At 37.4% G+C, this 12,844-nt stretch overlaps 1 long non-coding RNA gene across 1 annotated transcript in view; it reads left to right on the top strand.

Moving 5' to 3' along the window:
- LOC134470577 (uncharacterized) overlaps window positions 1-12,384 on the top strand; it is a 36,519-nt gene extending 24,135 nt beyond the window's left edge. Inside the window, exon 3 of the long non-coding RNA XR_010039517.1 lies at window positions 11,811-12,384. This is a non-coding gene — a long non-coding RNA (uncharacterized LOC134470577). The remainder of the gene's footprint in view (window positions 1-11,810) is intronic.
- The last annotated feature ends 460 nt before the right edge of the window (window positions 12,385-12,844 follow it).

The following is a 12,844-nucleotide window of genomic DNA, read 5'->3' as shown; positions in this document are numbered from 1 at the left end:
TAGGGCAGTCGGGAGCTCAGGCCTGCTCCACTGACCATGCTTTTATACATATGCATTCCTAGCCCAGATACTTCTGCTCTGAGAACCCTTCCTTTAACTTTATGGTAAAACCAAGCCTATTTATGATTGGTAAGATGCACCTAAGCTGTCTTCTTTTGTGTATCTGACCTGGTCTACCTAACCTTCCATATGGACAAAATTTATCCAATATGATTTCTAATTAAATGATAATTAACATTTACTGAAGGAAAACCTTGCAGCATGCATTAGGTTGAGGATATGGAGATGAAAAAAATCTCCTAAGTTTTGTACAAAATATTGGAGCAGAATAATGCCTAAAAGATGATCAGTATAGCATTATGTTTGCAGATATTATTTTTTACACAATCACAGGGTACTTAATAGTAATTGGGAGGTTGGGGGGAAAGAGATAGAAAACTCTTGGTGCTGGAGACATTTAGGATCCTTGTCATGTAGGATGGAGCTCAGAGGTGCTATTCATTCAATGTCACAGAAATGCTGGGTGGAAACATACAGCCTCATAAATGGAAACTGTGGGAGGCATCTGGAATAAAAGGGACGGTCCTGTGCTAGAGAACTGTTGGTATATTAATGAGCAGTCAGTCATGCTAACCTCAAACACTGACTCTAATGCTAAAACTTGCACCTCTGAACCATATGCACTGTATAACCACAAGGTGGTAGACAACACGGTAGACTGCTGATTTATCCACTGCTCTGGTGAAGGTTAGTTTATGAACTGGACCACTAGGAGGGTGTCTTTTAGTGCAGACTGGTAATTGAGAAGGAAGTTTGGTAGATATTGCTAGATTTTTTATAATGGGCTGATCTGTTGAACAAGAAGGGCATAAAACTTAAATATGTTTACATGGAAGAACTTCTGCTTTGGGTACTGAGGCAGAGTGTTGCAAAGTAGGATCACTACCCCTATAAGAATGAGATCAACTAAATCAAATGTAACAGCAAAGAGCTAAAAACAAACAAACAGCCCAACAGATTAAATTCCAGAAAGGAGTAAATCTTTTCTACCTGAGAGGAACCTATGGAACATCCAGAGGGAGGAACAGAGGAGCCACAATCCATCTCAAATCAAATAAAAACAAATCAGGTGTTATTTGCATAAGTTTTAATGATATTTGGGTTTAGTTTGTTGTATTATATCTTTAGAAGCCCCAGTAGAGCATAAAACCATACCTGCCCTCCAATTGCTGCTCACTAAGAGGACAGAGGAAGCCTGAAGGAGGCTGGGGCAGGGTACACGAGCTAAGGGAGACCTCTTTGGCACACAGAGAATTTGCTGGCTGCAAGGCAATGGCTCACTGACAACTATGGGAAGGAAAGCAGGCTGGAGAGAGATTTTCATTCAAAGCGAAGTCCACAAATGTCTTAAAGGATTGTGAGTGGGCTATAAAACATAAATGTACAATATTGCTGTTGCTCAGACCAGAACTTCTTTTTAAAGAGAAAAAATAAAAATAACAATAGAACAGAGTTTCAAAACAGATAATAGGAGAGCTTGTAAAGGACTTGACTTTACAATACGAATCCTCATGTAACTTAAAACATGCATATCAAACATGAAGATAGGTCAGTACTCCTCATAAGAAGTATTCTAATGAACATAGTCATTTTATTATGTTGTGAAATATTGGCTTGTTGTTTGTTTTCAGTTGCACAATCTTAAAGATATTAAGTGGTATCGTTTGAGTCTAGATGTCCCCCCAAAGCCTAATGCAGTCATGGAGGTGGGCTTCTAGAGTTTTGAATGACTCATGGTTCAGTGCTGGGATTATGCATGTGAGTGTTACACACAGTAGATAAGGCCTACATGCAATAGAAGGGACAGAAAGTCTTCTCTCTGTGCCCTTCCCCTTTTGCTCTTTTGCTCTGGTTGTTGTTGTACCTGCTACAGCTGCCGTGAATGGTTGACCCTTAGCCACACCAGCTTAATTTGGAGCTGAATATGGACTGAAACCTCTAAAAACAGTAAGCTAGACAAACCTTCTTGTCTTTCATTTTGGGCATCAAGTATTTTGTCTCAGCAACAAGAGAAAAGTAACTGAGACATTAAGGAAACAAAAACAATTCAGCTATATCTTTTAAGTATAGATCAAAATGAATTAGAAATTAATTAGAAAACATTTAAAATAGAGTAACAAATGTGCAACCTATCAAAATTTGTTGAATGCAGCTAATGCAGGGCTTAGAGGAAAGTTTATGTTAAACGCTTGTAATTTCCTTTTTTTCTTCCTCTTTCTCTGTTTTTGCTCTTTCTGTGGATGTAAAAAGCATTTGGGATTCTGATAGAACAAAATTTTCTACCTGTTTACATTTCAGTTATTAAATAAAGATTTCTATCCCACAATTTTTTGGGGCGGGACACTGGGAATCAAACTCACAACCTTGTGCTTACCAGGCAAATGCTTGAACCACTAACCTAAATCTCCGCCCTCCTTTTTTTTTCTTTGTTCCACAGTATTTTTGTGGGAGCATTTGTGGAACTAATTTTTTACAGAAAAGTTGGGATATTCACTGTGTTGTGATAAATATCATCTTTTAAAAGATTTTTTTAATAATAAAAGAAAAGTAGGGTTCATTATAAATAAAAGCTTTGCAAAGATGTATAAAGCAAAATGTAAGAAGTTTGTATCCATTTCAAATAAGGGTATGCTTTAATAAATGTGTTGAATTTTTTTTTTAACTGGTACTAGGGATCGAACTCACAACCACCTGCTTGCAAGGCAGGTGTTTATGCCGCTGAGCTAAATCCCCAGCCCTTGAATTTTTCGAATGGGTACAAATATATGTATATTATATATACATAGTATTGATCATTTATTAGAAATTAAAATATATTTCATCCATCCTGCATTTACATGTAATTGTTCTTAATGATTCATAATGAATTCATGGCTAATATATTATGAAGTATGAAAGTCCTAGTTCTGTTGAGCAACATGCAACCTAAGGCTTTGGATTTTACTATAAAAAATTACAAAACCATTGTCTGAAAGCATGGGCTTTGGGGAATCCTACTTCCCAAACTTAATTAAAGAAGTAGAGTAGAATCCCTCTAAAATTCTGTTATGCAGCAGTCTCAAGTTCATCTACTGTCTGTTGCATACCAATTATGTTTTCTGTGCATTGCTTATGCCACAGGCATAGGTAGCTGGCCTCTCATTTAGGAACAGTATTAGACACTTTCAAATCACTGTCACAAATAACTGCTATTCTGTCCATAGGGAAAATCAGTATTGCAGCTGCCTTCTAATTTAAAAGTAAAGACATTGCAGACTATCTGTGGCAGATCATAATTTAAATTTATTTTGATAATTAGTTTTTAAAATTTTAAAACAAAGTCATGCAAGTTTAAAATGGTGAAACACAGTGGAGGTAATACAGTAAAAAGAAGCCTAGTGACCCTTTCTTATCTAAGCTGCCTTGCCTAGAGCACATTCTGTAATAATTTCCTGTGTTTCCCTCTGGAAAATTTCATAAATGTTAGCTTCTGTTTTTTTGGAGGAGGGGGAGGTTAAAAAAAAAAGACCATACAGAGAAAAAGCAGAAAGGGAGACTTAAAAAAAGTAAAAAAGAGCTCTCTAGATTCCTTATGTCAAAACAGAAGGCAGGTTCCAACATTCCTCTCCCAACCTGCACGTGATCTTTACCTTAAAATGCCTGTTTTCCAAACACTTCAAAGGGTGCTGACAATTCTGGCAAATCATTTTTTTCTTCCAAATATTTTCTTGGAATATTTTAGCTGAAACCAGTACATGTAAGCTCATGTAAACATGAAGTAAAACTTTGATATCCACGTGTTCCCGTGTTTTTAGCCATTCTCCTCTCCCCACCAAGGTGAGAGCTACTCTCAGGAGAGATGTAAGTTCCTAAAATCTGCCTAACAACAGAGGATATATTTTATGTCAGTAAAATTTATAGCAACCTGAGAGAAACAGCTTGCTTTCCACTTGCCACAGCCTGATGATGGAGTAGCAGGAACAATTACCTTGGCAAATCAGTCACGCTGCAGTTCCCGGGGAGGAGATCCTAACCCTCAGGCTCTCAGTCTCCAGGTTAGTGCAGAAGTTCTGGGAAGGGGCATTGGTACTGGCTGAACTGCCAGCATTCTCGTATTTCCTTTATTTAAGGGTAAGACACTGAAAGATATCTGAAAATCCCTCGCTGCGGAAGTAAGACATATACATGAGGGCTTGATTAAGAGGTGTTCCTGGGCACCATCTTCCCTGGGCTCAGGGACTAGGAATCACATACAAGCCAGGGCTAAGGTGAGGTCAGCCTGTGCTGATGATGTCAGCCAGGTACTGAAGAATCCCTTGTGTCATTAGAGCTACCAGAAAATCTTTGGTGAATAAATCTCATGGAATAGGAGACTTGCTGGCTATTGTTCTGGTGACCTGATAGTTCCTGTGAAGGCGATATGTTTAAAAAAGTCCCTTCATCACTGACAACTTCTTGTTTCATATTAATACATAAAAAATGTTCTTGATATAATAACAGGACAATGTAGTTTGGGCGCTGAGCAAGGATAGATTTCTTTAAAGGCATGGTTCACGAGTGGGAACAATTTTGTCAGCTGAAGGAACTTCTGCTAATGTCTGAAAACATTCTGATTATTGCCGCTAGGCTAGGGCTGTCTGAGTATTCCTGGTATCTACTGGGTAGAGGCATGCAATATTGCTAACCAGCCTGTAAGGCACAGGACCGAGCTCCATAACTCAGAATATCTGGTCCAGAGTGTAGTGGTGCTAAGGTTAAGGAATAGCACTTTAAATGGAGTGCTCTGCCATTTGTTATTTGGGTACAATGATTTCCACTCAGAGAAATAGCTCAGAATAAGCAACAATATCAACAGTGATAAAATCTCATGCAGTTTTCCAGTTGGTTTATAGTTCAGGCACTTGAACCTCATGAGATAATGGAAGAGTTTGTTGTCCTACTGATTCACCCAGAAAAATAATTTTCTCATAGCATTATCTACCCTTGGCCCTTTCCCCCTTTAACCTTTCAGACTGTTGGTGGAAAAATAAACTATCTACTGCAGTCAGATGAAAATGAATTAAGAGGAAATAATAGCAAGCAATTAGTTTCTATGTGTTTGGAAAATAATAAAAATTAGATGGTATGTATAATGTTAACTTTTTTTGGGCGAAGTTTTATTCTACTTTTCTTATGGTTCTGACTAGCATCTTTTTACCCATATCCTCTTTTGATCAAAAGGTGCTGCATGAATCTTTTTCAGGGTGAAGCCTGATAACTGAGCTCTGATGGGCTAATTACATTTAATCTGCTGGTTTCTGAATGTCACCATAGATTAAAGCATGTGAAAAATTAAGTAATGTGAGATTGCATTGACTCTGGGGTAGAAAGATTCTTGACCCATAGTTAATTCTGTATTTATTTCATTTCAGTGGCATTTATTGGTCTAGGGAAAAAGTGTGAAATACTGAATGTTTAAAATGGTCGTTGCGAACAAGAGAACTAGATTGTTGGTACTGTAGTAAAGTGGTTTAGATGTTATGGAACTGATCCACTTAAATTGCTGATAATAAAGTGCAGATTTTAAGCAGGGAAGGCTTGCGACACAGATCAGTGGCAATTCTGGGGCCCCTTTGTCTGGCTAATCCTCCCATTTGAGTCAGTGTTCTTTTGGAAGTATTTCTAAACTGCAGTTCATAACTAGCTCTATGTGGTCACTGCTACTCAGAATAAAATATGACAAGGAGAAAACATTTCATCTTGTGTATTTATCACTATAGAATAATCAAATTACTTTCATGCAGAAGGATGATCCAAATATACATAGGATGTTTAATTTTTAATAATTTATTACAGAAAAAGATACATTGTCATTAATGTTCCCCCTCAAAATACTCTGCATCCATTCAAACATATTTATCTTATTATCATTTTCTGAAGCACTACTGGAAGCCCTCTTTCCTGAATGTTTTTAGGAAGCTTGAGGTGGTTGCAATGTGTCTTTTATTGCAATAATTTAAAGTTTTCCAATATTGACTGAATCTATTGATCACACCTCACACTTAGTCCCATATAAAAAATAATCTTATTACATAAATAGGCCAAAAACTTTTGCCTTCATTGATTAGAGGAAACAAACATGCAGAAACATGAAATAATTTACTTAAGTTAGATAACTAATAAAAAATAGACCTTAAGCTGTGCATAGTGTAACATGCTTGCAATCCCAGAACTCTAGATAGCAAGGCCCTTTTTCAAAACAGAGAGAGAGACAGAGAGAGAGAGAGAGAGAGAGAGAGAGAGAGAGAGAGAGAGAGAGAGAGAGAGAACTCAGATATTTCAATCCAGTACTATCTTCTTTAGTTTACCACAGGCTTATTACGGAGGTAAATAATTCTACACTGACCTACAAGGAACAGCTCTTCATAGGTTACTTCCTTTGTCTGTTGCTCTGCTGAATGTGAACTAGCCCATTTTTCTCCTGTAATAACTATGAGAGGTAGACATGATTATTAATCTCAAGTGTTTAATGAATAAAATGAAGTTTAGTGAAGTTCAGTAATCTGGTTACATCTATACCACCAAATTTAGACAAATATCTGTTTTATAACAAAATTTGCATTTTAATGATCTGTGCACTACACCATTGTATACTATACTATTTTTTGATGTAGTGTTTCTATGGCTATTTTTATAATTAACAATATGTGAATGGGATAACCATCAAACGTCCAATTTTATGCATTGGTGTTCTGAATTTTTTAAAAAAAAATATTTTTTAATCCTTACTTGTAATTGATGTTGGGGAGAATGGAGATTGTAGGCTGACATAATTTTCACTTTTTCTCCTTCATACTCATTCAATACCTCCTATCTGATTTCCCTCTCTCAGCATTCTAGCACTTATACATTCAATCTAATGCATGTCATGCACCAAGAACAGGCCTTCTAGGAAAGGTATCAAATTGCCTCGTTGCTGAAAAGTTTTAATGAGTCACTCACAACTTCAAATATAACCTGGTCTCCGATCTGTTCCCTACTTCACTATATAATTTTATATCCTGCCAATGTGTAATACACTTTGCTCAGCCATCCCACAATTTGGCTGTTCCCAATTAAATTAAGCAGTTTCATGTATATCCTTTTTCACATTCTTTGATTTATCTCTCCACCCTGATGCCTGTCTTCTTTCCCTTGCCAAATCTGGCCCCTAATGAATTCTTTTGTCCTTTAAAATGCTCTTTAGGAATATTGCTTCTGAGCTTCCCAAACACCCAGAATATAGATCTGCCTTGACCCTTATTGCTGTAGTTAATAATTGACTTTGCCTTCTATCTATGCTATGAGTTATTTGACAGAAGGGACCATTTATTTGCTTTTACTTCCCTAACGCTTAGTTTACTTTCTAGTATATGATAGTGAGCTGATCAGTGAATGAGCTAATAAATAAAATGAGCTTGGTAGCATCAAAAGAATTTGGAGGTTGACTATATATGGAAAGCAAAGGACAGAAGAGCGAAAGGCTCCACATTTCTTCCTTCCATCATCTTTCTGACATTGCTCAGGCAGAGGCAGAAATTGATCCTAAACTTCACAAGCGACTGATCTGCAGCAAGTGAGTACATTTTATGAGCTCAGTTGAAATGGATGCCATGTGCAAGTGGAGTGTTATTTTGGTAGCTAAGTGGCTCTTAATAACACTGTGTAAATATCATTGAATTAGCAGACTAGCAATACAATGCTTTGTGATGCTTCTGCCTCTTTGTTTAATAGTTGATAATATGATTTAAGTAGAAAATTTGCTTTTGCATGTGAATTTTCTTTTCTCAATGTCTGGTCCATGGGAACCAGTGTAGGTTGGAAAAAAAGAACAAAGTCCTGTGAAAAAGAAATTTGTCTTTTGAGAATTAGAGAGACAAATAAAAGAGTATAGATAGAGAGCATGTGGATAACTAACCATTTCGTTCATTCTGAAATGGGCAAACATTCTATCTCCAAACCACACCCCAGCCCCATTCCTTCTGAAATGAACTTGTCTTGTTACTTCACTAGCATTTTCCTCTGTATTCATGTATGGCTTTTGTAAGAATTGAGCTACAATAATTTCTCTTTCTACAGGATTTTGAACATATATAGCAACTCTCTAATTTTCTGGCAGAGGAGATGGCCAGAACTTAATATTCCCTTAACAGAGAACTGGTTGTGAATACAGTTTGAGTATAAAAAAGGTGAGCTCATTGCTAGAAAACAGAACTCTAAGTAAGTGATAGAGAGCAACAAAAGTTTTGCCTTCCTAGGATTTTTTGGGAGCATCTCAGTAAACAACTAAAGATGGGCATTCCAAAATAAAGAATGCATCAGTCATCTGCTGAATGGGGTTCTTACCTGCCATTCTTTATGATGAATTCTTATTCTCAAATATCATCTTATTTGGAGAGAGAATCTTTACGGGGGTAATTTTGTTAAAATGAGAAATATGATTGGTTCTAACACAATATGTTTTCTGTTTTTATAAGAAGAGAAAATTTGGACAGAAACACAGAACAAGGAGAGCCAATGTGAAGACACTGAGAGAAAAGAGAAAACAGTCAAGGAAGGAGACCATCCAGTTTCATCCAACATGACACTCAGAAGGAAAAAAACCCTGTTAATACCTGGTCTTGACTGTCTAGGCTTTAGCATCATGAGAACATACATTTCTATTGTTTTAACTTCCAAGTCTGTAGCGTTTTGTTTGGGCAGCTCTCTGAAAATATCTTTTCATGTTTGTAAGCTCAAGCCTTTTTTTCATGCATGACCTAGGATATAACTAATCAAATACAAGGCTTTCTTTTTTTGGGGAGGGGGTATATATTTGTATTTTCTTAAGTAGACACTGTTTTGCCTTGTTTTCTGTAGTAGGCAGTCAAAAGATAATGTCTGAAAATGAAAAAAAAAAACAATAAATTCTGTGACCTTATTACTTAGAAATATAGAGCAAAACAACTGAAAGAATTTTAAAGTGAATACTTGAGGGGCATTATAGGAAACTGCTATTTTTTTTTTTTAATTTTATTTTGAAAGTAGTAAAAATGGAACAGGACAAGACAGAACAAAGCCAGTCGAGACAATGCGATGAAACTGGTACAGGATTTCACAGTAGGATACTGGGATAGTAGTAATAAGTCCTATGGTATATTTCTTTAATTTCACAATAGTTGTCCAGTCAATTAGGTATAGCAAAATCAAACCAAAAATAGAACATTATAAAACCAATTGATAATACTGAATAGAGCAAAAGAAACATAACAAAACAGTGAAAACAACCTTTGCCTTAAAACAGAAGATAGAAGAAAATCCCCCATATTTGCTATACTGCATATGGTCATCCTCCAAAGAGATCTGAGACATCTATCCCCAGTAGCTATGGCGGGGGCGGGGGAGGTATACTTGATTTTCAGCCCACGTGGCAGTAGGCTTACAGGTAATGGTTCTCCTCCAGGCCCATGCCGCAGGGGCTTACCAAGAGGGCAGGTGAATAAGCTGCCTGAGTCCCACCATGGCCCCAGAGGATCTCGGGAGGGAGTTCTGGTTCTCCTCCTGGCCCTCTCCACAAGTGCTTACCAAGAGGGCGGGTGAATAAGCTTCCTGAGTCCCAGCATGGCCTAATAACAAGGCTTTCTGAATCAAAGATGTAAAAAAAAAAGGTAGCACAGCTTATATGAATATGCAGAAATCAGAAACTATTATCCATTTTCCAAAGTTCACCAGTCCACTAATAGCTATCTGTGTTAGATTTTGCTGTGCACCAGCTATACCCAGCAGAGTGGGCACTCGTCCTGTGCTCTAAGAGCTTCATTCTGGAAAGGAAAGGCTTAATGAAGGGCTCAGGAGGCTCGATTTGCGCAGATCATCCGGCTTTACTCCTTGTTTTGTCTGCACAAATAGTGACACTTTTAAGTTTAAAACTTTTGTAAAGAGAGAGACACTTAAACTGCTGAACACAGATCTTCAAGTTTTCTTCCTGTTGGGAGGAGAAGAAGCTGGTATCATCAAGAATTCCATTTGGCCTCAACTACAGGCTAACAATTCGATGATTACCAGGGTTCAGTGCAAAAGTGATATTCACCATTTCTCAGAATCATTGCAAGTGTTCTTTATTTAGATATTAGCAAAACAGAGTATTTACTCTGTGTATGAACCTTGAACTGAATTTGCTATGGAGTTGAATAGGCATTAAGCTAAGTTGAAGTAAGGCCAATAAACCTTTTGCATACTGAGGCAGGTGAATATTCCTTAGCTTTTCACAGATACCTCAGCATTTCAGTGATGCTAACTGGAAGTGAAAGCTAGTCTTTCTTGCAGTGTTCTCTATGTAGCATAGACTTGGCTGATTCCTTATAGCTAATACTTCATTTAATCCTTTCAACAATGCAAAACAGTGACTGTACCTGTCATCGCCATTTTACAGATGAGAATGAAGAACACAGAAGGCATCATTGTTGACTCAGCAGTGCCAAAACCAAGTATTAGAGAAAGTTTGGCTCACTCCCAAAGCCCGTGTTGCTTTGCTGTGTCACCTTTCCCCATTTTTCCATCAGTATTTTTTTTTGGATCTACTGTCTCCTAACTCCTTTCTTGGAATGTGGTTTAAATATTGGGTAGAAGTTGGGAGGCCTTAGAGTTTCTGGATGGTTTTAGAATTTCCCAATTTTCCTGTCTCTTTTTTATTCCATTTTTCTTTTATGACTCTGTTTCCTCTTCTAAGCATATTCATTGTTCACTTAAGGCAGTTCTCGCTCTAGGCTCCTAGCGTGTGTCCAGATACTGCTGCGTCTCTCCTTCCCGATTCAAGTCTTCTGTTTAGAGGTTTAGCCTTTTTGGCTTCATTGCCATCTATTTCCTTTTCTTGTATGCTCTGTTTCCTTCCTTTGTCTTTTCTGCTATGACACATGGCTTGTATCCTCTGGACTTATTTGCCCTTTAACATCTGATTTAGTTCAGCCAAGAGACATAGGCATTGGATAATTGCTTTTATGTGCTCTTTTGTTCCCATTTCTTTCACTTTTAGCCTTTATAAATAAAATGAAAGCTTAGTCTTCTGCTTAGGAAGCTTCCCCTTTTAAGTAGAAAAAGACCTACCTGTGAGAGCATCTGCCAGGTGAATTAGCTTCTCAACACACAAATTTTTCATGGTTTTGTCACATTTTCTAGTTTTCAGGGGATGCTTTGTAGAGATATTAAATCACACAAAAACATAACCCAACATGCCCTCCAGCCTGAATTTTCCAGTATGTGTTCCAAGGAGAATTTTTCCTATAATAATCCCCTAAAAATTAAAATCATGACAATGTTTTCCTTTTGCTAGTGACAGGATATTGCAGATGGGAAGACCAGTTGTAGAGCTGTGTGTGCTGTGGTGGCATCCCCCCTGGCCCTCACGTCTAACCACAGTCCCCATCTTTACACCTCAAAGTGCCCAAGGGGCCCATTAATGAAAGCTATAGTTATACTGATGATCTATCTTTCTCCAAGATGCCATCAAGCTCTGCACTTTCACTTTACTCGGTCACCTCAGGAAGCCCAAGCCTCACAGCTTATCCACTATTCTTATTTTCACATCCTTAATGTGGCTGTGCAGATTCCCTGATCAATCATGATGTCTTTCCCTCTCCATTCTGGAATTCACGATGTGTATATAAGTCAAAGAGGCTGTGGTAGCAAATCACAAATTTCTCTCTCTGTCACTCAAAGCACTATTTGTCCCTTAGAAAATAAAGACTTGCTTTTCATTTATACTTTATATTCCACAGGCGTCCATACCGTGTAATCTCAAGAGATGAAGCTGAAAGAGGTTCTACAGCCGTCTACTGAAAAACATTTGGAAATGAAGCCTTCATGGTGACCTCAGCAGGCAGAGTGAAATGGGGGAATTATGCACGGGCCCCACATAGCCTCAGTTGGAAGTGGTATCCATTCTTTGCTGGAAATATTCAGATGGCTTTGCTTAAAAGAACAATGGTGTAGGGTAGGGGTTTAGCTCAGCAGATACAAGTGCCTGCCTGGCAAGTGCAGGGTCAGGAGTTCAATCCCCAGAACAATGATGTTGAGAAATTCTGTCTTCTATGTGGTTGAAAAGAGAGAACCAAATTGGCCTTTCCTAGTAATGTTTATTTTAGTCATTAAAAACTTCCCATACCTTCAATATCTTCTGTTGTTCTTCAACTTCTTGCTCCAAATAAAATTTGGCTTTTTTGTGGCCAGTGCATTCCCCTACTTATTTTTTTTTTCTTATTTAGAGAAAGATAAAAGAGAATGGGGGGAGAATAGAAAACAGGCAGAAATACTGTATACTTTCAAAGAAAAGAAATAAACAGTAATAAATCACTAGTTGATTTTCTACTTATTGTCCCCCCACAAATAATTGTTCAAGATACAAAAGTGGAACATATAAATGGGATTTCAATGAGGGAGACTGCAAAGGGTTTAGTGCAAAAGTGATATTTTGTTCAACTATCCAACAAAAACTTATTAATATGAGTATCAATCCTATACACTTAGTCATGTACACATTTATCCACATCTTCATTTATGTTGAGAGCTAACACAACTTATTAAATTAATATCCTTCTGAACAAAGATTAATAATATTGTTGGATTTCACATCATAACACTCCGGAATCAGCACTGGGTACTGCAGTGCCCCTTTCTTACCTTCAAAGTATTTGTTCATTTCATCATGTGTCATAAGATCTGTTCTCATAAACTGTTTATAGGTTTTATGCAAGCATGAGTCTTAACAAGTATTTCTATCTTTTCTATATTAGAGGGAGAAACAGAACAAAAC

This window comes from Cavia porcellus, unplaced genomic scaffold, assembly GCF_034190915.1.
Source record: "Cavia porcellus strain 051 isolate PalLab524CR breed Dunkin Hartley unplaced genomic scaffold, mCavPor4.1 scaffold_15, whole genome shotgun sequence".
Taxonomy (NCBI): domain Eukaryota; kingdom Metazoa; phylum Chordata; class Mammalia; order Rodentia; family Caviidae; genus Cavia; species Cavia porcellus.
Note: the sequence above shows the minus strand (reverse complement) of the source record. Positions and strands in the feature narration are given on the sequence as shown.